This window comes from Hyperoodon ampullatus, assembly GCF_949752795.1.
Source record: "Hyperoodon ampullatus genome assembly, chromosome: 2".
Lineage (NCBI taxonomy): Eukaryota > Metazoa > Chordata > Mammalia > Artiodactyla > Ziphiidae > Hyperoodon > Hyperoodon ampullatus.
Genome location: NC_136915.1, coordinates 73,984,668 through 74,008,568, shown reverse-complemented (window position 1 = coordinate 74,008,568; position 23,901 = coordinate 73,984,668).

Here is a 23,901-nt window from a genome sequence, read left to right as displayed (position 1 = left end):
ATGACTTTTATACTTTAATTTGCATTTCTTTATTTGTGAGCTGCATTTTTCATATTCCTATTGACTATTTGCATCTTTTGTATAATTTGTATCATCATATTATTTATGGTGCATTTTTCCTATAAATTTATGTGTGCTTTTTAGGCAGTATGGCTTTGAACACTTCGCTCATTATTTTTGTGACCAGTATTTTTATTACATTATTTTAATCTAATGTATATATTTTGAGTTTTCTTTTGTCTTTCCATGCTAAATGTTTTTACTATTACAATATTTCATTAGATAAAGCACCCGAGTTTTGTCACTGAAACTGTGCCCAAAACATGCTAAATATTTTAAACATTGGTAAATAACTGGACAGCTGATGGAATTTAAATTTTTTCTTATTAATAACATCCATTTCTAAGTCTCCAGTTTTTTGTTTTGTTTTGTTTTGTTTTGTTTTTTTTGCGGTATGTGGGCCTCTCACTGTTGTGGCCTCTCCCGCTGTGGAGCACAGGCTCCGGACGTGCAGTCTCAGCGGCCATGGCTCACGGGCCCAGCCTCTCCATGGCACGTGGGATCTTCCTAGACCGGGGCACAAACCCATCCCCGTGTTTCCTTAACTAATCTGGTTGGCTGGGCAGGTTCTTCCTTTGTCATCACATCTCCATGAGTCAAATTCTCAAAGCCACACCCTTGAAGGAAGAAAATGACCTCTGCTTATTCAGCAACGTTGTTCTTCCTCTAAGATGCACCTTCTCCATTCCAATCACACCACTAGTCTAGTTCAAAGTCTTAGTAGCTCTCAGATTACTGCAGCAGTTTTCTAATTGGTCATATTATTTCCAGTCTCATATCTAATATCTACCAGATTCATTTATTTAAAACATAAATCCAGCCATAACATCTCCTTAGTTTAAATTCTTCAGGAAAAACTGGAACTCTCATATATCGTTACTGGGGATGTAAAATGGTGTAGTTAATTTGGAAAAAGGTTTGGCAGTTTCTTAAAAAGTTGAGCATAAATTTACCATGTGACCCATGAATTTTATCCTCAAGTATCGACCCAAGAGAAATAAAAACATAAGTCTATGCAAAGACTTAGATGTGAATATTTGTAAGACATTATTCATAATAACCAGAAAATAGAAACAATCTAAATGTCCATCAACTGGTGAATAGATAAACAAATTATGGTACATCCATATCATGGAATATTATTTGAAAGTGCAAAGGAATAAATTACTGACACATGCTACAACATAGGTGAACCTAAAAAAACCTTAGGCTAAATGAGAGAAGCCAGATGCAAATGACTAGATATTGTATGATTCCATTTATGTGAAATGTCTATAAATGGCAAGTCAGGATACAGAATGGATACACAAAGCAGACTGGTGTTTTCCTGAGTCTGGGAGCAGGAATGGAGAGTGACAGAAAATTGGTATGAGGGGATATTTTGGAGTGATGGAAATAGTCTAAAAATAGGATCGTGTTGATGATTGCACAACTCTATAAATTTAATAAAACTCATTTAATTATACACTTAAAAATGTGACTTTTCAGGTATGTAATTGATATCTTGATAACACTATTTAAAGAAACCAGCAAGGGGGGAGTCCAGGCATACATGGGGACAAGGGGTGTATGAGAAATCTCTGTATCTTCCCTTAAATTTTGCTGTGACCCTAAAAAAATAGTCCTAACTAAAGAAAAAAACATAAAATAAAAAATAATATGGTGAACTTTTTTTCAAAGAAAATAAAACAAAGACTGTTGAAGAGAAATTTTAAAAATGGAAAAATATCTAAAACAAAATTCAACAAGCAACTCTTCAGGAGGTCCTGACCCCAGGATCCAACCTAGGTTCCTATATATTATTCACAGGATGCTCCTCACTCTTGTCTCTTGCTTTCCTCTCCACTCATACCTCATTGTGGTATTGCTGGTTGTTCCTTGCACCTTTTAGGCTGTTTCTCGAGTCTAAGCCTTTGTTCATTCCCCTGTACATGAAACGCCACTCCTCACTAATCCTCCCACCCCACCCCAACTCCTGTATCAAGTGTGCTTCTTATTCATCTTCAAAAAAACTTACTTTGGTCTCCATGCTATCCCTCCAACTCTCTCCCTAATCTCAGAGTGAAGTATTCTCCCTAATGCTCCCATAATACCTCCAAATACTGTACAATGTACATTTACACAGCTGTTTATTTATGAGACTGTCTCGTTCCTTAGACTCTGAGTTTATAATTATTACTTTTGATATCTTTAGAAACTAGCACAGTGCCTGGAACCAAATAAGTGCTCAAAATGTTTGTGGAATAATGAATTAATATATGTATGGATGCTAGAGATTAAGAGTCAGTATTTATGGGGCACTGTCATCCAACCTGACATGAACTACTTCTTCATCCTTATTTTTGGCAGCTGAATTCCAGGGGAGATGACACAATGACATCTATATGAGATCACAGGTTAAAATATTTCATTTATGAACTCACATCAATTCATGTTTTCTAAAATATGAAATGGCAATCTTTTGACCAAATCCATCACTTACACATAGGATGGATCAAGCATATGTGTGTTGTGACTGGTGACTTGCAATGATGATAGATCACATTGCCTAACAGGCTGTCAGTTCCCAACATGATTTAAAGTTCACAGTAGGGACCACAAGGGGAGATGGATGGCTACGTGGGGACCACCTGTTACAGGTGTGGAATGCAGTATCTTTTTCAGCTGTTATGAAATCACCTCATCAGGAGGATTTGGAAGCTAGTCAATAGGCAGTGGGTAAACAAATATGCCAGGCAAACTAAACACTACCACATGACAGATTTCAGACATGGGAGTTCAGATAAAGCTAGAAATTTCACACTGCTTCATTTCATATTACTAGAATTATGTAGGGGATTGTGGCATTACTAAATCCTGCTGTACCTTGAAATGAAGCCACAAAGATGAACACTATTTCCTAGGGCAGTAACACCAAGCCAATACCATTCTACACAGAATAAGTTATTTGTTTGTTTCAAGGCTCTAAGTATAATGATTGAAAACAAAATGTATAACAAATGTTCTAATACAAATTGTGAACAGAAACGTTATTTATTCATAACCCCACAATAAAACATAGTAAGAAAATATTTAGAAAAGGGTCGAAGGAACAATCTGCAACCTTATTATGTTTTAGTGTGAACTCACAGATTGTTGAGTAGAATTCCATGCAACCCAGTAAAGCTATGTATTTCAGATTTGTGGAGAGAACAGTGATGTCTTCCTAAAAGTGCATTGAGAGGGTGGAGTCAATATGGCAGTGTGGGAAGATGTGGAGTTTGCATCTCCCCACAACTAGTGTGCCTGCAGGACGCTGGTGGGGAATCTCGATTCCCAAGGAGATGGGAGGAAAACCAAAGGGAACTGATAGAATGTGGGGGGACTGAGGGGGGAGGAGAAGTGGAAGTCAGACAGAACCAGCACCACTGAGGAATGGCTGAGGCAGGGGAGGGCTTTCCATGCCTGGAGGGACACCAGGGGCTTGAATCAAGGGGAAGCACACTCAGTGTATCCCCTGCCCAATTGGCCAGGGAAGTCTGCGTGTCTCTGAGGCCAGGTTCTATGCCCTCAGAGACCCCCTCCAGGCCACTTAGGTCCTGGGGGTGTAGGAGGGAGGCTGGAGGAGAACAGGAGAGGCAGGCTGGTGGGGCCCTTAAAGACAGGAGGAGCAGGAAAGGAGCAGAGGACATTTTCCTAACCCACTTGAGCCCAGGCAGCCTGCTGAGCTCCCAGACAATGTCCCCCACCCTCCAAAGCACCCTCCAGGCCACATGGGTCCTGGGGACATAGGAGGGAGGCCTCCGGCAGAGCTGGAGAGGCAGGCAGGAGGGGCCCTCCAGGACTGGAGGATAGGAGAGGAGGGAGATTTCTCCACCCACTTGATCCCAGGAAGACTGCTAGACTCACAGAAGGGGTCCCCCATTTTCTGAGATGAGAAGCAGGAGGCACACCTGGGCCCATTCTGTTCTATTGAGCCTAAGCCCCACCTCCCACATTCCCCAGGCCCTTTTCTAGTCCTGTGGGTCCTAAGTATAGGCCCCACCCACTGCCCAAACCCCACCCCTGCTTAAGCCCCATCCTCCACAGTCAAGGCCTTTTCTACTTTTTTTTTTCTCCTCCTCTTTTTTAATATTGTGGTTCTGTTTTACCTTCTGGTTTCATCTATAATTTTATTTTTATATTCTTTCTAACATATCTGTTAGTTTCTTAGTCTAATTTTATTTTTTACTTTGTTATTGTTCTGTTTTTTTTTTTTTTCTTGCTGCCCCACATGGCTTGAGGGATCTTGGTTCACAAGTCCGGGGTCGGGACAAAGCTCCTGTAGAGGGAGCTCTGAGTCTGAACCACTGGACTAACAGAGAACCTCAGATGCTGGGAATATTAATCAGAGTGAAGTCTCCCAGAGCTCATCATCTCAGCACCAGGACCCAGCTCTACCCAACAGCCTACAAACTCCAGTGTTGGAAGCCTCAGGTCAAACAACCAGTAAGACAGATCACAATCTCCTTCATTAAAAAAAAAAAAAAAAAGTGAGATGAGAAAAACTATGTCACAGATGAAGGAGCAAGGTAAAAACCTAAAAGACCAAATAAATGAAGAGGAAATAGGTAATCTACCTGGAAAATAATTCAAAGTAATGATAGTAAAGATGATCCAGAATCTCAGAAATAGAATGGAGGCATGGATTGAGAAAATACAAGAAATGTTTAACAAGGATCTAGAAGAACTAAAGAACAAACAAACAGAGATGAACAACACAATAACTTAAATGAAAAATACACTAGAGGGAAGCAATAATGGAATAACTGAGTAAGAAGAAGCTTCTGAGCTGGAAGACAGAATGGTGGAAATGACTGCAGAGGGGCAGAATAAAGAAAAAAGAATGAAAATAATTGAAGACAATCCAGAGACCTCTGGAACAACACTAAATGCACCAACATTTGAATTATAGGAGTCCCAGAAGAAGAAAAGAAAAAGAAAGGCTCTGATAAAATATTTGAAGAGATTATAGTGGAAAACTTCCTTAACATGGGAAAGGAAATAGTTACCCAAGTCCAGGAAACACAGAGAGCCCCATACAGGATAAACCCTAGGAGAAACACATCAAGACACATATTAATCGAATTAAAAAAAATAAATTCAAAGAAAAAATATTAAAAGCAGCAAGGGCAAAACAAAAATAACACAGAAAAGAATTCCCATAAGGTTTTCAACTGATTTTCCAGCAGAAACTCTGCAGACCAGAAGGGAGTGGCAGGATATACTTAAAGTGATGAAAGGGAAAAACCTACAACCAAGATTACTCTACCCAGCAAGCATCTCATTCAGATTCAACAGACAAATCAAAAAATTTTCAGACAAGCAAAAGCTAAGAGAATTCAGCACCACAAAACCAGCTTTACAACAAATGCTAAAGAAACTTCTCCAGACAGGAAACACAAGAGAAGAAAAAGACCCACAAAAACAAACCCAAAACAATTAAGAAAATGGTAATAGGAACATACATATCGATAATAACCTTGAATGTAAATGGATTAAATGCCCCAACCAAAAGACACAGACTAGCTGAATGGATACAAAAACAAGACCCAAATATATGCTGTCTATAAGAGGCCCTCTTCAGACTTAGGGACACATGCAGACTGAAAGTGAAGGGATGAAATAGATACTCCATGCAAATGGTAGTCAAAAGCTGGAATAACATTACTCATATCAGATAAATTAGACTTTAAAATAAAACCTTTTACAAGAGACAAGGAAGGACACTACATAATGATCAAGGGATCAATCCAAGAAGAAGATATAACAATTATAAATGTTTATGCACCCAACATAGGAGCACCTCAATACATTAGGCAAATGCTAACAGCCATGAAAGGGGAAATCAACAGTAACACAATAATAGTAGTGGACTTTAATACCCCACTTACACCAATGGACAGATCATCCAAACAGAAAATAAATAAAGAAACACAAGCTTTAAATGACACAATAGACCATGTAGATTTAATTGATATTTAGAGAACATTCCACCCAAAAGTGGCAGAATGCACTTTCTTCTCAAGTGCACATGGAACATTCTCCAGGATAGATCATATCCTGGGTCACAAATCAAGCCTCAGAAAATTTAAGAAAATTGAAATCATATCTAGCATCTTTGCTGACCAAAATGCTATGAGATTGGAAATTAATTACAGGAAAAAAAACACTATAAGACACAAATACATGGAGCTAAACAGGGCACTACTAAATAACCAAGAGATCACTATGGAAATCAAAGAAGAAATTTAAAAAAATACATAGAAACAAATGACAACAAAAACACTATGGCCCAAAAGCTATGGGATGCAACAAAAGAAGTTCTAAGGGGGAAATTTATAGCAATTCAATCTCACCTCAAGAAACAAGAAAAATCTCAAATAAACAATAACCCTACACCTAAAGCCACTAGATAAAGAAGAATAAAGAAAACCTAAAGTCAATAAAAGGAAAAAAAATCATAAAAATCAGAGCAGAAATAAATGAAATAGAAATGAAGAAAACAATAGCAAAGATCAATAAAACTAAATGCTGGTTCTTTGAGGAGATAAACAAAATTGATAAACCTTTAGCCAGACTCATAATGAAAAAAAGGGAGAGGATGCAAATCAATAAAATTAGAAATGAGAAAGGAGAAATCACAACTGACCCCACAGAAGTAGAAATACAAAGGATTATAAGAGACTACTACAAACAACTATATGACAGTAAAATGGACAACCATGAAAAAATGGACAAATTCTTGGAAAGGTATAATTTTCCACGACTGAACCAGGCAGAATTAGAAAATATAAACAGACCTATCACAAGTAATGAAATTGAAACTGTAATTAAAAATCTTCCAACAAACAAAAGTCCAGGACCAGATGGCTTCCCAGGCAAATTCTATCAAACATTTAGAGAAGAACTAACACAAATCTTTCTCAATCTATTCCAAAAAATTGAAGAGGGAAGGACACTCCCAAATTCATTCTATGAGGCCACCATCACCCTGATACCAAAACCAGAAAAATATATCACAAAAAAAGAAAATTATAGACCAATGCCATTGATGAACATAGATGCAAAAATCCTGAATAAAATGCTAGCAAACCGAATCCAACAACACATTAAAAGGATCATACACCATGATCAAGTTGGATTTATCACAGGGACGCAAGAATTCCTCAATATACACTAATCAGTCAATAGGGTATACTATATTAACAAATTAAGGAACAAAAACCATATGATCATTTTAAAAGATGCAGAAAAAGTTTTTAACAAAATAAAACACCCATTTATGATAAAAACTTTCCAGAAAATAGGCATAGAGGGAACATACCTCAAGATAATAAAGGCCATATATGACACACCCACAGCAAACATACTCAATTGTGAAAACCTGAAAGCGGTTTCACTAAGATCAGGAACAAGACAAGGATATCCACTCTCGCCACTATCTTTCAACATAGTTTTGGAAGTCCTAATCATGGCAATCAGAGAAGAAAAACAAATAAAAGGAATACAAATTGGAAGAGAAGAAGTAAAACTGTCACTGTTTGCAGATGACCTGATACTATACATGGTATAGTATAGTATACTATAGATGGATATAGTATACTATATCCTAAAGATGCCACAAGAAAACCACTAGAATTAATCAATGAATTTGGTAAGTTTGCAGGATACAAAATTAATGCACAGAAATTTCTGGCATTCCTATACACTAACAATGAAAAATCAGAGAGAGAAATTAAGAAAACAATCCCATTTACCATTGCAACACAAAGAATAAAATACTTAGGAATAATCTTAACTAAGGTGGTGAAAGACTTGTATTCATAAAACTAAAACACTGATGAAAGAAATCAAAGATGACATAAACAGACAGAGAAGTATACCATGTTCTTGGATTAGAAGAATCAACATTGTGGGGCTTCCCTGGTGGCGCAGTGGTTGAGAGTCCGCCTGCCGATGCAGGGGACACGGGCTCGTGGCCCGGTCCGGGAGGGTCCCACATGCCGCGGAGCGACTGGGCCCGTGAGCCATGGCCGCTGAGCCTGCGCGTCCGGAGCCTGTGCTCTGCAACGGGAGAGGCCACAGCAGTGAGAGGCCCGCGTACTGCAAAAAATAAAAAAAATAATAAAAATAAAAAATAAAAAAGAATCAACATTGTGAAAATGACTATACTACCCAAAGCAATCTACAGATTTAATGAAATCCCTATCAAACTACCAATGGCATTCTTCACAGAATTAGAACAAAAAACATTTACAATTCGTATGGAAACACAAAAGACCCCGAATAGCCAAGGCAATCTTAAGAAACAAAAACAGAGCTGGAGGAATCAGGCTCCCTGATTTCAAACTATACTACAAAGCTAGAGTAGTCAAGACAGTATGGTACTGGCACAAAAACAAATATAGATGAATGGTACAGCTTAGAAAGCCCAGAGATAAACCCACGCACATATGGTTACCTCATCTTTGACAAAGGAGGCAAGAACCTACAATGGAGAAAAGACAGTTTCTTCAATAAGTGGTGCTGGGAAAACTGGACAGCTACATGTGAAAGAATGAAATTAGAACACTGCTTAACACCATACACAAAAAAAGAACTCCAGGGCTTCCCTGGTGGCACAGTGGTTGAGAGTCCGCCTGCCGATGCGGGGGACACGGGTTCGTGCCCCAGTCTGGGAGGATCCCACATGCTGCAGAGCGGCTAGGCCCATGAGCCATGGCCGCTGAGCCTGTGCATCCAGAGCCTGTGCTCCACAATGGGAGAGGGCACAACAGTGAGAGGCCCACGTACAGCAAAAAAAAAAAAAAAAAAGAATCCTAAATGCTACATTTGCAAATAGAATCCAAAAGCACTTGAGAAGCATCATATATAATGACCAAGAAAGGTTTTTCCCTAGGAATACAAGATGGTTAAATAATGGGAAATCTTTACATCTAATTTAGAGTAAAAAAGAAAAAAAATGTTATTTCTATAGATTCTTAAAACAATAAAATTCATTTTCTATTAAAATTTATGTTTTAAAAAACTTATAATAAAATATTAATTGATATTTTAAATGAAAATGTCCTTAACACACATATATACACAAAAAAACACAAGCCAGCGTCATTCTTACTGATGAAAGACTAGAAAAATTCACATTAAATGCAAGACAAACACAAAATCCAGAATCATGAAAGAATAGGTTAATAAACTCAAGTATTCAATTATCATATAGTCATAACCTTATGCAGCAAAAGTATCTGACAAAATCCAACACCCATTCATGATAAAAATTCTCAGGTTAAAAATAGGGGTGAGCTAATTTGACTTGGTAAAGAGCATCTATAAAAATCTTGAAACTTACATTATAATTAATAGTGAGATTTGATGCTTTCCCTCTAAAACGGAAGGAATAAGGTAAGAATATCCATTCCCATACCACCACTCTTATACAACATAATTTAGTACTGGAATTTCTAACCACTGTAATAAAGCAAGGAAAATAAATAAAAGACATACAGATAGTAAAGGAAAAAATAAAACTGTTCTTATTTGCATGATTATCTATCATGAAGGAATCTACAAAATCATGAGGAATCTGCGAAAATGTAAATAATTCTAGAGCTAACCTGAGTTCAGTAAGGTCTCAAAGTACAAGACCAACAGACGAAAATCAATCTCATTTTTTTTGTGTGTTAACAATGAAAAGGACTTCCTGGTGATGCAGTGGTTGAGAATCTGCCTGCCAATGCAGGGACACGGGTTCGGGCCCTGGTCTGGGAAGACCCACATGCCGTGGAGCAACTAGCCCCGTGAGTCACAATTACTGAGCCTGCGCGTCTGGAACCTGTGCTCTGCAGCAGGAGAGGCCGTGATAGTGAAAGGCCCATGCACCACGATGAAAAGTGGCCCCCACTTGCCGCAACTAGAGAAAGCCCCCGCACAGAAACAAAGACCCAACACAGCCATAAATAAATAAATAAATAAAATTTTTAAAAAAAGTAATAAAGGAAGAAAGAAAATTGAAAGAAATGTAACAAACAAACAAACAAAAAAACCTGACAAGGCATATGACGATGGGCTCATCATTTATAACATATTCATTTTTTTAAAAGTAGAAAATCAGGCCAAGATTACGGAGAGATAACTCATAGAAAGGGAAACACAGAAATCTTTTAAAAGTGAAAATATACTCACATTTTTTTTCATAAGACTAACACAATTCAAACTGCAATAAAATATATTTTTGGAAAGATCAAAAAAGGTGTGATAATAAATGGTATTGGCAGGAGGTATGAGGACAAAAGCATTTTTCTGCACTGTAGGTCAGAATACAAATGGATGCAATTACTTTGAAGGCTATTTGGCAAGAGCTATCAAAATTAAAAATTCACTTGCCATTTAACAGAGATTTCACTTCCATAAATTTGTATAACTGGTAGACTAACCCACGTATAAAGCACATTATAAGCATTGCATGTATTTAAGAAAGACTGGAAAATGCATAAATGTCCATTAAAGGCCAGTGATTCAATAAATTATGGCAGAACCATGCAATAAAATATGCTATTAAGAAAAATTAGGTAGGTTTATTTATTCTGATAGGGAGTACTCTCCAAATTACTGTATTAAAATAAAATGGCAAGGTCATGAATAATGTAATAACATGTACTCAATTATGTAAAATTAAAAGGTACATACATGAGGATATGTATATACATAAACATATATATAGCTATGCATAAACACACACATACTCTTTCACATACACCTGTTTCTGGAGAGTTCACAAGGAAATAGTGATTAGTCTGTTTGAAAGGCTTCATCCATTCTTTCTTAATACGGTTGTCTAGCATGAAATAGTTAATGTATATGTCTGTCTTCATTATTTACATTTCCTCCCAGAGCCTAATATGTGCTTAGTACATTATAGTGGCTCAGTAAACATTCATTAGGTTGAACAATATTTCTGTTATTCACCCTCAAGGAATAACTTTTAACAATGCAACCATTAATTATTTTTATTTTTAGAAAACTCTATACTTTTCACAAACATTTTCAGTTCATGATCTTATTTGCTCCTCATATGTTTTTCAAGTTATACAAAGTATTTGTAAGTTTTACTTATGTGCATATTTCAATTATATCCTACAATTCAAAGATGGGTTCCTCAACAAAAATTGCATCCTTTTATAAACTCTATATTCACATTTTGTTGCTTTTTCCCATTGGCTTTACAGTTCTCTCTTCTATGATGCATTTCACTCTTCTGGACAGTTTTTCTTTTTACTTTTATGCATTAATGACTTACCACTCTTTTATTGCCATATTTATGATTTATTGTTTTTTTTCCTTTCTGCTTTCTTTTTATTTACAAAACACTCTATCTTTAACAACCATATCTCTAGCTAGTTCTCCTTGTGTCCTTCAAGTGTTCCTTTGAGATATATTTAGAAACTATGTGTTGCAGTTTCTCCCACCCACCCCCACTCCTACCCAGTTTCTTTAAAGCAACTATTCCTTCTCCAGCCCAAGAATTATTGGCTCAGGCCAGCAGTTTGTCATAAAATATTCTACATGACATCCATGCTTTGTCCTAGCTCTTCTATTTCCTGCAGACTCTTAAAGATCTTTTTTAATATCCTTATTCTCAAATCCATCAATTTCCGAGTTATAAGGAGAAAAGGCCTTTGCAATTACTCTATGTAATACTTTCCTGACTTCTTTTTTAAGGACCTTATCCTGTATTCCTCTTTCTGCCTCACTTAATGTATTTTTTCGAAAAGTTAACCTTTTCTGTTTAGCCCTATTTAATAGTACTATTTACACTTCTATTTTCATTTTCTGAGGCTTTTACCTTTCTCTGAAATTCTTTAAAAACTTGGGTACTCTACTCAAAAATATGATCACACTGTGTACATTTTAGGAGTGATTCATTTTTTTCCCTCTGTTTTGACCTGTTTATGGTGAATTAACAACTTTGTACTTTTATCCACTTAATGTCTTACTTTCAAAATAGTGCCAGAAGAAGCAAACAAACAAAAAAACCCCACAACAAACCCCCAAATCTCTTTGATCATTTGCAATTTCTCTTTACACATGACCTTGATCTCTTGGTTTGTTTTTATCTCTTCGTCTCAGTGCTCCAGAAATCCTGACCTCTCTAGGAGGTTTCTAGAAATATCTCGGTCTTTCTTCTCTCATTTTTTCGTTGGGCTTTCAAGAGTTTGTTTACAGTTTTCTCATCATTTGTTTTCTATTTCTTTAGTAATCGTGTCTGTTGATAAGATCTCTAAGACTTCTGTTTTTAGCTGTGGTAGTTAGGATAGGTGTGGATGCTTTATTGGCCATGATGCTACATAACAAACCACCTCAAAATGCACTGGTTTTTAAAACAAGCATTTATTTTTCTTTGTCATGTGGCTGTAGGTCAGTGGGACATTTCTGCTCTAGGCTGAGTGTTGGCTGAACTTGGTCCAGCCTTTGGCATTGGCTTTGGGTTTACTCCACATATCATCTCTTTGAACCCATAGTTGCTGGTCATGCCCTTCTCATGGTGAGGCCTGAAAGGCCCATGCAAGCATGTTTAAAGCCTCTGCTCGTGTCCCCTTCTCACACTTTCCAGTCACAGATATACCCCCTTTCCTAAACTCCACTGAACAGGAAAGAGTGAAGAATTGAGAACAAGTATGCAATCCACCACAGCTGTGTATGGTCCTCTCCTTTGGATATCCTCTGTCCTCTGTCTATGCACCCCCTTTTCCTCTTTAAGCAGAAAAATCCCTTGTGGTCATGGCATCCTACTCATAGTTCAGTCTTTGGCTCCTCATGGTTCAGTTAACTAGATACTTTTATAAATGTAAAGATACAAAAATTCTCTCTGATATACAGCCATTGTCAAATCTTGCTGAGCAGAAATGATGAAGGCTCCAATCCTTGGCTGTGGAGTCAGCTCTTTAATTTGTCCACCTGGTAGTCCCAGGTTCTGCTTTTCAGTAAGAACTCCCTTGTTCATTTTCTTTGGTGGTCCCTGGCTTTGCCCTCTGGAAGAGTCTTCTTTCCCCATTATCCTGTGGCCACATCTGAAGAGGACATTCGGAAGCATGTATTTCCTAAGGCTGCCACATATAGAGAAAACCACTTCCTGTTAGTATAAGTTCAGGATCCAGTGGATTATTTGGGGATAGTAAATTGCCATCAAAAGTGTAGTATGCTTTCAGCACAGTGGCTTTTTGGTCATTTCTAAGTGTGACTGTACACTGTCAAAATTCTTGGATAAATAGGATTTTTAAGCTCTAAGCCTCTGGTCTTTTATTTATAGACCTCTGTGCTCTGGCCATCCAAATAATTTTCAGCTTGCTGCTGTCTGCTGCATTGAAGACATCTGAAATAATGCACTATCTTTGCCAGCAGGCTCACAAGTTTTGTATGGTGGAGCACCAGTTATATTTATTGCTAAAACTGGAATTTGCAGACACATCTCTTGACTGAGTTTCAATTTGGGGTATAAACACTTGGCTTTTTCTACCCTTTTCAAATTTCCAGACTCTCAGTCAGCTGAGATTGCAGGTTATAGGCAAAGAGTACCTCCCTTAGCAAAGACACATGTCTTTCTAATTCAACTCTCAGACTGGCCAGCTAGTTCCACCTTGAATTTATCATTCTTTCAGGATTTTGCTGGCAACCCATGCCAACATTCTGCAAGTATTTTACCATTTCTCCTAATATTATATATAGCCTTTTTAACATATGATTGACTTTCCAATGTATGGCAGGTGATAATTTGACTAGATAATCTGTCAGTATATAATGATGGTTCTGAGATTTTCAATTTTCATTAGTTGAGTCATTATTGTGCACCTACCTAGCTCTGCATCCAATCTAGTACTACCACATTTTAGTTTCTGTTACCTAAAACACCTCACTTCCTGGTGCTAAATCAGTTGAACTAAGATTGGAATCAATATAACCAGAAAAAAAAATAATAGTGGAAATAATAGTGGCTTAATCAATACAGAAGTTCATTTCTCTCTTGTAAAAGAGAAGTTTGCAGATAAACCATCCAAAGTTGCCCTGGTAGAACCAGAATGTTATCAGGGTCCAGCCTGTCTTCTTTCTGCTATTCCGTTTTTAGCATGAGGCTTGCTTCTTTGAGGTTACCTCATAGTTTAAAATGGTTGCTCTCACTTTAGACATCACTTCTGCAGTATAACAGGAAGAGGTGGGGAGGGATCAAAGTATCTTTCCATCTTGAATGAATCGTTTCCCTTTAAGTAGCCTTCTCATAGGCTACTGCAAAACCATAAGCTTACATTTCATTGGGCAGGACATAGACGTACAATCTAACCTTGCTGCAAGAGATGATGGGAAATGTAGTATTTTATTTGTTCACTGAATACAAGTGGGATTTGGCTATTAAGGAAGAAGAGGATTATAGGTATTGGGGTTCTGCAATTAACTCTCTACCAGAGACTTTGCTTTGAGTCTTTAATTTTCATCTTTTAAAAATATGTTCAGTTAAGCTTTGACATCTTGAAAGGACAGAAAACATTCTCTCTTCCTTGTCATCCTCATATCATAATTTAAGTTATCCCTATTATAACAGCAGTTTACTCGTCCTCTATATACATTTGCCACATTTCCAACATTTGTAAAAATTAATTTTGGTCATTACTCTAGTCTTATTAAAAAAGACAGAATCTTTTTCTTTATATAGCACAACAATAATTCTTTTACATGGATCTTGTCAACCTGACTGGTTCATTTCCTTTTCTAAGTACATTTCAGACTACCACTCCATTTCTCTAAATATATTTTTTTTAATTGGAAATGATTTTAGAGATCATCTAATTTAATCCTCTCATTTTGCAGATGAAGATCCTGAGGCTTGGAAAAGGTACATTAAGCCACTTATGTCACAAAGTGAGGAATTAATAGACTTTATGCTTATATTCTTGACTTTATTTGCAATTAAATGTGTCCACATATTACTTTTGGGGGTCTTTTCCCCTATCAAATTCCCTTTCATCTTTTTCAATTAGTCAGTTAAAGTCTCCTTCTAACCATTCTTCTTATATCCTGGAGATAACTCATGACCCCCAATAATATTTCCTTTTCAAATTTCTCTTATGGATTGAGATGGAACATAGTATATTCATAAATCTGATATTTCATCTCACTGAGGAAATCATGTATACCATCATATATCTTCCACTTCATATCTCATATATCTTTAAATGTTTACATTTGTGTGATTAGCAACTCTTCTCCTTTCATGAAATTTTTTTCCCCTCCTTTTGGCCAGTGTAAAGAGCCCTAAACCAACCTCCTATCTATGCAGATGTAAACTCCCCTCTTGGTCCTCCTTCTAAAATGAGTCTCATTTTCCCACCCTCTCATTCATTCTATTTGTTGATAAAGTTAACATTTACAGAGTCTCTGGCACACAGGGTACCAAGAAATCTATGACTTAAAAGTGAAGCATGCAACACAAATAATATGAAAACATGTATTTAGCTTGATCCTAAGAAGTTTCCTTTCAACCTTCCAGTCTCCTTCCCTATGGTTACTTTCCTCCTACTGCTTCTCTTTATCACCAGAACTCAGCGAGTAGTATGAAGCCATAAATAGTTTTTGCATTGTGTTGAAGCTCAGACAGACTCTGCTATGATACAGTCCCTCTCTGCCTTCTTCTTTATCATTCATCATCTAATTTATAGCAGACAAGCAACTTGAGGCAGTTGTTTCATTGGGAGATGGGAAGTTTGGGTTCCCTATGCATCACAGGGTGAATTTAGGACTTATCGCGTACATATTTATGGGTTATGCTTTTGGTACTGTTGTTATTGCAATTTTGATTTAATATATTAAATTCCACTTGACATTGCTCACACCATACTTTCATCTTTTCATCTAACTCTTGAAGGATATAGTTGACCTTGAACCTCTCCAGCCATTTTAATTTTCCTAATTCTTTCCTCTTCCCCAGCTCCACTCCATACCTCCTTTTCCCCACACAGCAACATTGAAAATCTTTCAAACTGAACTATTGCTTTCCACAAAAGAGATAATCATGAATACGGAGTCCAATATGATAGCCAGCACTCAGTAAGTGGAAATTATTCTTATCGTGATTAAGTGAGCATCACCATGCTTCTGCATGCTGGATATGAGCTAACCAAAGTATACAATATTGATATGGTGAGTTAAATACTATCCAACAAATTCTTATTACAGCAAGGCAAATAAGTAAGTTTAAAGTCTCCCTCATTGGCTTAGACAAAGTGAATGACTTTATTCTTGCAAACTGCACACCATTCACAGAACTCTGTTCCTCTTTAGTTTTAATATGAGGCACAAGAAGAGGCAAGGAGTTTGCAATAAGACACCCTTGAGTAGAAGGCTTGACTCTATCAGTAACAATTATGTGAAAGTGGCAAGTTACTTGAACCCTTTGGAGCTCAGTTTCTTTCTGGTGTGAATTCGGGAATATAATACCTACCTCACTGGGATGCTATTGGAGAGTATTGAATTGGAGTAACCACACCCAACTTGCCTGGTGCACGGTAAAAGTGCTACAAAAGTTAGTCCTCTTTTTTTTCGCACTTATTGGATACTAATCCAGTAGTATTTATTGGGTACTATTCTTAAGATGTTTATATATATATATATATATATATATATATATATATATATATATATATATATATATATATGTTTTTTTCTTTCCCATATCTATCCATAAAAGTCTTACTAATTATTTTTCAATTATATTCTTAACAGTCTATATAGAAGTATGTTCTTTCCCACTTTTAACACACAAAAATAGACATCAAAGAAAGATAAGATAAACTAGTACTTTGCACAAGAAAACATAGCTTTTAGCCTGGATGAAAACTATTGCTGGGCATACCTACTTCCCTGAAAGTCTGAGGTAAAAGATGCTGCTTCCTGGTGGTAAAAAATTGATGTGATTTTATTTTGAATAAACTTTGAGTTAAAAAAACATATTTTTCAGCATTTTCTCATCTTATCTATATAAAATGGCAACTGATTTTAGGTAAAAGTTCTTCAGAAACTGGTCTTGTAAACTTAACTCCAATAAACTAAATGTCAATGTGATTTTAAAAAAAAATCCTTACTAGAGAAAAAAAATCTACTTCATGCCAGTTCTGAGAAATTCCCAGGGAGAGTTTGGGTGGAATAGCCACAGCATTTCTCTCAGTATATGGTGGCAATGAGGCTATGATGTTTGTATTCATTTCACCTCTTTATGAGCCCTTTCCTTCAGACCATCCAGCTTGCCCAAATCTGAGGAAAAAAGGGCTCCACTCATCACCTTCACAAGTGATGAGAATCCAGGATCTAAGCTGGACAAAGGGAGAGTGATGGACTAATTCCAACAAAATGACATTTTACAGACAGTACTGCAACATCCTTTAGTTAAAGGTCAAAATTTGACTCTACTGGTACAGGGTAGTTAAGATGTGTCTGGAGAAAACACCTGTTTTATTGTATCACTACTCCAGATACTTCTCAAGCCCTCTGTTGTTGAGCAGAGCTGCTGACCTCCTCTCCATGACTCACCAGTTTGGTCTCACTGGTCCCACCCCCATCACACTCACACTCACACTCTTACCTTCTGGAACACTTTCTGTGCTCTGATTTGACTATGAGCCTTGTCATGTTATTTCCTCTTTCTGGAACTTCCTGCATCCTCTTCTTTTGCATGAGAAACCCTTATCTATACTTAGTCAAAGTCCCAGATTAAACGCTTGAGAAAACTACCAGGTCTCCACACATCCACCAGATTATGTGTTTACAGAACATCCCCAGCTCAGTTATTTTATAACCAGGGCCTGCTTTATCATTTATAAGTTCCAAATGTAAAATGCAAAGGTAGGGCTCCAGAGGCATCAGGGTAAATCAATCTAGCCTTCTCATGAGCTGCCATCTCCACATAAGGTGGACAGGTGATCTGCAAACAACTGCAATCTCTGCACTGGGACACTCTGGATGGATGTGTGCCAAACCCGTTGTGGCACCACCACTTCAGGGCAGGGAGGCATGCTGCTTACACACACACACATACACACACACACACACACGCACACTTTCCTCCCACCCCAAGAGGCCTTTAGGTCTTCATCCTACCCCAACTCCCCTTGTGCTCACACACACAAAGCCCCCCTAGAGGCACTGGTGGAACACTGACCTCTTGGCCGTTGAGACCTGTTAGCAACTCAGCAGAGGGTAGCGTTAGTTGGGGGCATCAGAGGTAAGAAAACTGGGAATTAAGAACCCTCCTGGGGAAATGCAGGAAGCAGTGAGGTACCAAACTGTGCATGAGCTGACACAAGTTCCATTGTCCCATTGGCTTTAATTTACAAAGATTAAAATATTAAACGTTTCAGAACAGCCACAGCAAGGCTTTAAACATCGAGAGCTTGGCCCTTCTGAGAAAATGGCCCTGAGTGGCTGTACTGGTTGCGTGCCTGTGAACCTGGCTCTGTTTATAACTGACCCCACTTTATTTTTATTCCCATTAAACTGTATCCTCCCCGCAACTTCTCTTGCCCCAATCTCTAAGCTGCATAAGAACAGGGACCATGTCTATGATAAACATTTGAGAAATATTTGTTGAGTGAGTAAATGAATGGATTAATGAGGTCTTCCACTATTTGGTGAGTGCTTCTAATCCATGTGAGATGTATTAGCACCCAGCACCTCTCCTCTCCTCTCTTTACACCAGTTGCCTTCTGCTCCCTGATTCAGAATGTCAATGCCCTAGTTCAGGTGCTCATGGCTTTTCTTCAGGACAACTGGAAAACACTTATAATGGGTTTCTTAGCTTCCAGGATCATATTCTAAACTATAGATATGTTCATTCAACTTTTCTGCTTAGAAAATTTGCTGGCCACCATTGTCCAGGGGCTGGAATCCTGACTTCTTCTTGTGATGTCCAAAATCTTCCATAATATGATCCCAATGTATTTTGTAGGTTTAATTTCTTACTACTTCTGCTTTATATGGAAAGATACTTGTTCTTCTGATTCCAGATTAAAAAACTGTTGACCTATCACCTCTCAGGTGAAATCCCTTTAGATTCTACATCAGCTTGGAAGGCAGTGTCTCCCTGTTCTTTGCACATCGAGAGTCCTTAGTTATACAATAACATTGACTGAATAAATGGTCAAGTTGAACTGCAAATATTTTATTCCAGAAATTTAATTTCTATTGTTAAAGATCAACTTTTTGAATGCTGCTTAACAGTGTTAAATTCAATTAACATTTTCTTTTCTGAGGTTATTAAAAAAATTTTATTTTATATTGGAGTATAGTTGATTAACAATATTGTGTGAGTTTCAGATGTCCTGCAAAGTGATTCAGTTATACATATACAGGTATCTATTCTTTTTCAAATTCTTTTCCCATTTACACTAGATTATTAAAGTACTGAGCAGAGTTCCCTGTGCTATACAGTATGTCCTTGTTGGTTGTTTTAAATACAGTAATCTGTACATGTCAATCACAGACTCCCTAGTTTATGAGTTTAACATGTTATATGCTAAGTGTTTTTATGTTCCAAGATCTATATTAGGTCTCAAGAAAACAAACAAGAAAATTATTATCAACACCCCTCTCCAACACACACACACACAGAAGTGCATAATCTAATAGAAGAGAAAAATAAGAAAACGTAAAATCAAATGAATATTATAAGCATTGTACTAGACACAAGAAAAAAAGGTATCTTTGATAGTTATTGTATTTCTGGAGTCAGGAAAATCATGTTGAGGAGGAGACAAGGAATTGAAGACTGAATATTTTGGAAAGACTTAGTTTCTAGAAAACAGACAAGACTATGAAGTAACTTGAGAGTCATTCAGTTGAAGAAGAAGTTCATTTATTTTGCATATTTTTAGAACAGAAGTAAGAAAATAATAATTGGAAGTTATGAAGAGGTGAACTATGGATCAAAAAGATTTTTCTAAAAGCAAGAGTATTGAAAAATAGCATGGATTTCCACAGGAGGTGAGGATTTCCACATTGCTGGAGTTATTCAGGTAGGTGTGGAACAACTAGCATCCTCACATGTTAAATGAAACAAGAATATTTATGATGAACTGACTTGGTATAGCAGATAGTGGTGTGGAACATCAGAAAATAAGAACTGTATTCCTGGCACTTCATTTTCCTGATCATTTGGCATAGGTGCTGACCTTTTTGATTCCATTTCCTCATCAGAAAAATGGAGATATTTTTCTGTTTCAGAGAGTTGCTGTGAGAATTAAATGGGAAAAAGTAATTGATGGTACTTTAAAATTGTAACCACTATGAAATATGAGTTATTATAAATTTATGTTGATAATAAGAAAATTAATAATAATCACATACATGATTTCAGTCTCTGTACGTAGTTCTAGAAGACAGAATAATTATCTTCTTTTTCTTGCGTATAAGAAAAGAAAAGCTTCAGATTATAGGTGACCATCCCATAGAGACATAGCTGGTCAATGAGTGGCAGAACTGGAAGTCGTGATTTTTCCCGTAGAGCATGAAGTATCTCCTCTGCAGTGCACTGCCTTTATGATGAAGTAGAGTCTGTGACAGTTTGCAGTTCCCAAGGTACTTTGGACTGAAGTCACTCAAGTAATAATAGGCTCTGTTTAGACATCATTCTGTAAGTGATATGCTTATGTGTTTTTCACTCAGGGAACTAGGATAAAAATAACAAATGTTGGCCAGATCTACTCATTCTTTAGTAAACAATACCTTTTTTTAGTAAACATTCACAGGACATTTCTAAAACAGGAGCTTTACAAAGGCACAACAAGGGATTAATCAAGATGTGCTGAATACTTACTGTGGAATACCACACATATATATGAGATTATAAATGATATGTAGGACAACTATTATTACTTTTGGTGTTAATTACCATCCCCCATTTTTTCTGTGACTGATGAGATCATATCTCTGCTCTTGCCATTTACACCTGCTCTCCTTGTTCTGCATGTTCTCTTATTTAAATGTTCTAGTTCTTGATCCCGTGGTGGCACAGGATGAACCAACCATTTCTTCGTGACAATGGAGAAATACTCTTTACAGGTATTCTCAGTAATGATTCACTGTTCAGTCACATAAATGCAGATGCTTTCTGCCTAAACTATTCACAACTTAGAAACTATTTTGATGTTTATACCTAATTGCTGTTACATAAATATTTCAAGGAAGAGAACATAGGAGATGTGACTCTTTTTATTCTTTATAAATATCCAATGCTCTTTCTGAGAATTTTCTAAGGCTTCGATGGCAGGTGTTTTTTATAGTTTTCCTTGCATTTAAGGGTAGAAATGAATATCTTCTAGGCTGAGTGTTACTCTCTATATCCTCTGTTATTATTTAAATGTTCTTTCTTCTGTCTTTTCCCATTTCTTACCATCAAAAACTCCCCTCACCTACACCCATTTACAGAATTTGGGATTAAAAACTCTTTTCCTGCAACAAAATGTTTTCTCAACATGAGCTTGTTGTTTAACTATTTGAAGACCACCAAACATGAGTTCATCTTTTATATATTTAATCTCATAAATATACACCAGAAAAATTGAGAAAATGGTTGTATACAGCTAATCCTTTGAAAAATGCAGCCTTTGATTTTCTTTTCCTGTTAAATCCTCACTAGCTAAGTAGTTTGTGAATATTTTTGTATTCTTTTCATCTGTCAAAATATACAATTTTAAAGGACTTATGAATTTTTTTAAAATTTATTAAATTTATTTATTTATTTACTTTTGGCTGTGTTGGGTCTTCGTTTCTGTGCGAGGGCTTTCTCTAGTTGTGGCAAGTGGGGGCCACTCTTCATCGCAGTGCGCGGGCCTCTCACTATCGCGGCCTCTCTTGTTGCGGAGCACAGGCTCCAGACGCGCAGGCTCAAAGTTGTGGCTCACGGGCCTAGTTGCTCCGTGGCATGTGGGATCTTACCAGACCAGGGCTCGAACCCGTGTCCCCTGCATTAGCAGGCAGATTCTCAACCACTGCACCACCAGGGAAGCCCAATTTTTTAATCACATGGAGTTTTAATGCCAACTATGTGCCGGCGTGCAGTAGCACAAGAAGTAGGTCAGTAATGAAGTTTTAGCCCCACCTACAATTCAAAATCTCAATAAACTAGGAAAATGCCCCTCCCCAAGAAGGTACAGCAGGGCCCTTTGTTCCTCTTATATCTATTATCTATTATATTTATTTAAAATGGAGCTTATAAATCAATTGGAAAAGGAGATATACATATATTTCCTAGCAATAAATCTAGTCATTGTCTTAGACTTTAGAGTGGAAAAAAGGAAAAAGCAAAATTCTTCTCTTTCAGTAAACCTGGAGGGGACAGACTAAAAATCGCACCAATCTCAGCCATTTCTCTCTTCTTTTCTGAAAGCATCTGGGCATGCAGAAAAGAGTTACTTTCCCCTCTAGGCGGCAGTGCTGTACACGTGTCATGGTTTTCACTTTCATGCTCAGGGGCCATTACAAGCACTATCCACTTACATTCCATTACAACTGATTGAATATTATACATCAAAAAGTGGAAAGAAAATGTGTAAGATTTTATGAATGCAAGCGAAATGACTAGAGTTCACAAAACTTTGGATTCTGAGCTTGGCTTCTGTCTTGTCCTTACATAAGCATCTTTGATCTTCTTTTCACCCAGCCTTTTAGATGACTTATGTGGTCTTATAATTACTTTATTATTTTAGGAGAATTAGTCATGTCTACTTTTTTTTTTTCTATAGAGGTTATTTTAAAAGAAAATTTCCATTCCATTACAAGTCAGGGGATTTCTCAAACCTGATAAAATTAGTGGTTACTTTTCTCTGTGTTATAAAGAATAGAAGTTAGAAGAACTAGGTTCTAATCTTGGGTCTTCCATAAAATAATTTTGTGACCTTTGACAAATCATTCATCTGATCTGCCTCATTTTTTTCTCTTTTGACAGTGGGTTACTTATCTCTTTTAGGACAAATTGAGTTAATCAATTTAGAAGAGACTTGAAAACTCTTTCATAAATATGAGGCATTATTCGTATAAAAATCCAAATTTTAGGGTTAGCTTTATAACTGTTTATTAAACTATGTTTAATTCTATAATAAGCAAGAATACACTGCACAAAGGACAGTCAGCCTCTTTTCAAATTGTATTGTCTTCCCATTAATAACTACCATCGACCGTGTCTTCATGTGCAGTGGCAGGTTGCCAAGACTGTGCAAACTTTTCCTGTGGGAACCCCTGAAGTATAGTCTCTCAGCATCAAGGCAGGGTTAGGAAACACCTGGAAGTCTTGGTTGCTGCACTTGGGCCAACCATTGGAAAACTTCCAAATGATATAATTTTAGTTATTGTGGTTCTACCACCATTGATTTACTATTTGCTCTGTTTGATAAATAAGTTTTGAGCACTTTCTCAATGCTAGACACTGCTCGACACATTGGAGATAAAGTGTCAGACAAGAGACCAGGTCCTCCTATTTTGAAAGGGAAATAGACTCCAAGAGAAATTTTGGTGAAGCAAGTAGCAATTTCCCAGGAAGTCAAGAGTAGGCTCTATTTGTAACACAAAAAAATTATCCCCTGCTTTTCTTTTTTTTTTCTTTTCCTCCTGCTGTACACCTGAGCTAGAGTTTTCATTCTGTTCCCCCTTCTCATTTTTTCTGACTTGAGCGATGTAGTCAGCACCAATCAGGGCACTTCCCATCACACCCATCTTGATCTCTGTCATATTTTGTCATGTGTCTTTTGTGGTTCTTTTGTCAATGCATTTAAGGTAGTTTTTTTTTTT